We start from the raw sequence: 3,659 nt of genomic DNA, 5'->3' as shown, positions 1-3,659 counted from the left end.
TCAATATGCCTTAAATGTCACTTTTCACGCTACACCATTTTGTCACAGTAGTTAAAAGTGCCACCCTGGGTGCCTAGTCAGCGCCTGCTCAACCACACAAGGCAGGGCTCCTCATTTATTCATAAGAGGGAAAACACACACATGTGGTCTCACTTTGCATGTGTGTGTGTGTACGTGTGTGTGTGTGAGTCTGGAGACAGATGATAGCATTCCCCCACAAATGATGCTTCTTGTTCTGGCATTTTAGCGAAACAGGGGTGATGAAATAGCACGCAGCTCAACAATGAAAATGTCAGTCAGCGCCATTCATCCTGAAAACGCCATCAACAGTCATCACCATCCACCCTGATGATAAATGCAGGCACCTCTCTGCCTGTGTGGTTTAGATGAGTCAGCAGAATGTAAGAGGAATTTGGATAGAGGAAAGTAGCCAGAATATCGGCGTTCCTGTTTTTTAGCGTTGCGTGCAGTGAGCTTAAAACATCGTAAACTACAGCTGGAGCAGAGGGGGACTTTCCCTGAATAAAATATCAGCCCTTTGATTCAACCCCCGTCTTACTATTCTTTTGCATGCATGAGTAAATTCCTATGCGTGCTTGTCCGTGCGGCCCGCCTGCTGCAGTGCGGGGCTCTGCGTCGCTGCTGTTGTCGTACATAAAGAATGTGTGGATATGTGTGTGCGTGCGTCAGCCACTGACTTTGTGTTCATTCCACAGTAAATTGATCTGGCTGCTCACTAGACTGGATGGAAAAGGGCCCGGGGCGAGAAGTGCACACTGCATCAGCAGATGGGAGAGCCCACAGTGTTGCCATCACATGGCATTCCTCCTCACTGGGCATGCTCAGTGCGCCACGCCCCACACACGCACACACCATCACCACCCCCATCCTCCCAGGGCCTGTTTGAACCAGTCAGTCGGAGGTGGTGGTGGCGGTGCTCTCTCTTGTTTCTCATCTGACCTTCAAAGCCAGGCATGGGGACAGTAGGTTGACAGGGGAGGAAGGGAGGAGGGGGTGTTTTTCTAAAAGCTCTTTGGCTGATATGTCACTCATTATTTCCACTCTGTGCCTTTGCCCTGTCACAGCCCTCCGAGAAGCATGCGACAACCCAGTGTCGTGCAAGTAGAGCTAGTGGAGGCTTCACACTGGTTTGCTATCAGAGGTGATAGCAGAATTTAAGCGGTGGAATGTTGCTAAATGCATTCACACAAGTACCGTACTTAAAGGGAAACTTTGCTATTTTTTAACCTAGACTCTATTGTCCTGTGTTTTTGTGTCGAAGTGATTAATAATTTTTGAAACTGGTCCTGTATTGTGAGAGACTGCTGCAGCTGTAGCGGAGTAACAGGCTGCAATATCATCCATCGGGGCAACTGTGCACCATCAACGTACGTCTACTAAAAGTGCCACTGACTTTCTACATCATTGAAATCAGCTAAATATTCATTGCTGTACTCCAACACAACAAACTCTTCCCAGGCCTCCTCTCTCAAACTCTCAGTTATGTTTCCACTGTTGCTTTACTGCAACGCGTCACATCTGGCGAGATTTCAGAACGAGACATCTACTTGAGCAAGACTTAGTCATAATAACAAACAGACGAGGAGAAAAAAGTTTAATTTCTCTGTTGGGTCATCTCCATAAAGTTGTCACACACTTCTAATAACAACCTAAGTCTGTTAGTGGCAAAAACAAGCACTGTTAATGCACATATTATTGACAGCGCACAATTGTCTGCAGGGATTACATTGAAGCCCATTTTGCAGCTGCAGCGCTCTTGCTCAAAAGTGTTGTATCCATTAGTCATTCAGACACAAAAACATGGGAGAATATGGATCAAAAACACAGAAGTTACCTTTTAAAACCAGTTCTAATACTTGTACTTTACTTGAGTATTTCCATTTTATGCTACTTAATACTTCTACTCAGTGATATTTTAGAGGCAAATATCGTACTTTTTACTCAACTACATTTATTTTAACGCTTTAGCTACTTTACAGATTCAAATTATTTAAACAAAATACGAATTAAATAAATTCTGATATATCATTAAAGATTAAACTACCCATCAGTTTATAAGGTAACTTAAAAATAGCTTCAACTTAACCAGCTGCAAACATTTAATTAACAATGTAACATACATTATATTAAACTGGGCCATTCCACACAATAAGTGCTTTTACTTTTGGTACTTTAAAGGAGCTATATACAATATACAGAGCATTAATATAGCAGCAAACAACTATATTATGTAAAGCTAAAGTGGAGTAATGGCGCCCTGAGCAGAGAAATAAGTTGTTCAAGCCTCTCTGTGGTTTGTTGTGGTAAGTATGTGTATCGCTGCCACTTTGCTCTGCGCTCTGCGGTGGTTAGCGCTGACATCAGGCCAGCATTGTTGCAAAAGCGCAGAGCTCACCCTTCGGTTAGCCCTGGCTAACACCGTTAGCGCTGTCAGCACTGCTGCTGTTGTTTAGTTGCTGCTTGTGGAGTTAGCATCGTTAGCTGCTAGCAGCCGGCTCAGCCACCTCCATGTTGAGAGCCATGTTCAGACACTTTGTACGCTTTGAATTTAAGAACATTTTTAAGCTAATATTGGGTAAAAAATAAATGCAGGGCTTTTACATGTAGATTAACACAATATTTTTAAACTATAGTATTGCTACTTTTACTTACTTCATCCAAAACTGCAGCATTTACACAATCTATCATCATCTGTTTATACTCTTAATAAGGAGTTACTTTAAAGCGTACATCCTCTTTACATTATCCAAAAATACACAAATGTATGGGCAGCTGTTAAAAGGGAACTTACATACTTTTTACCCAAAAGGCTGAATTACAGAGCAGTGAAATCATTTTGGTCACTGTATCACTTACGTAATACAAAAGTTGCGCAACGTGATAAAAATAAAAATGGGAATTAATTTAAATCACTTTAACTGTAGTCTCACATCTTACAATCGAAATAGAAGTGTACAATTAGAGGTGCAATCTTTTTCTGAGAAGGTGTAAATAAACACACGAGCTGGGTTTATAAATTCACAGCAGCAGCAACAGTCTGATATCTCGAGTTGCTCCATGATCTCATTCACACCATTACAGTTTAACAAACTGGATACAAAGGCAAAGATAAAAAAGTTTGTTTTAGCAAATGATATGTAAACTTATGTGAAACCACTGCAGGTACAGAGTGAATATGATATGATTAAAATGGTATCATTTTATGGTGTCCTGCCCTACTGTTACCAAAACACCTCATCACCATTATCATAGCACACTGCCTGCTGACAATGCAGAGAACTGAATCACAGGCTGAATTCCTCCATGAGTCACATGGCACAAACAGAAAGACCATTTTTTTCTCCTCCTCTCAAATCTAAATCCCTCTGGCTTTTTACACATTCTCTCTTTGTCTTGCCACCACATTCTGCTCGTCTCTGGTCCTTCCGTCTTTGTTCAGCTCCCCTCTCTGACTTGCACGGCTGGCTTCCTGTTTATGTCAGGGGAGCATCAAGCCAATCAGCTGTGAAGGCTGTGATCCTCCTCGTAGCTATTTACTACCCTGTGGTCTGTTTAAAAAAAGACTGAAAGCGAGCTAAGCTTGGTGCAGGCTGCTGAGTAAGCAGACACGCAAAGCTCCAATCAGAGTCCACAACTGA

The sequence above is a fragment of the Epinephelus moara genome, chromosome 19 (genome assembly GCF_006386435.1).
Source record: "Epinephelus moara isolate mb chromosome 19, YSFRI_EMoa_1.0, whole genome shotgun sequence".
Taxonomy (NCBI): domain Eukaryota; kingdom Metazoa; phylum Chordata; class Actinopteri; order Perciformes; family Serranidae; genus Epinephelus; species Epinephelus moara.
The sequence above is the reverse complement of the archived record's forward strand: the minus strand, read 5'-3'. Positions refer to the sequence as shown.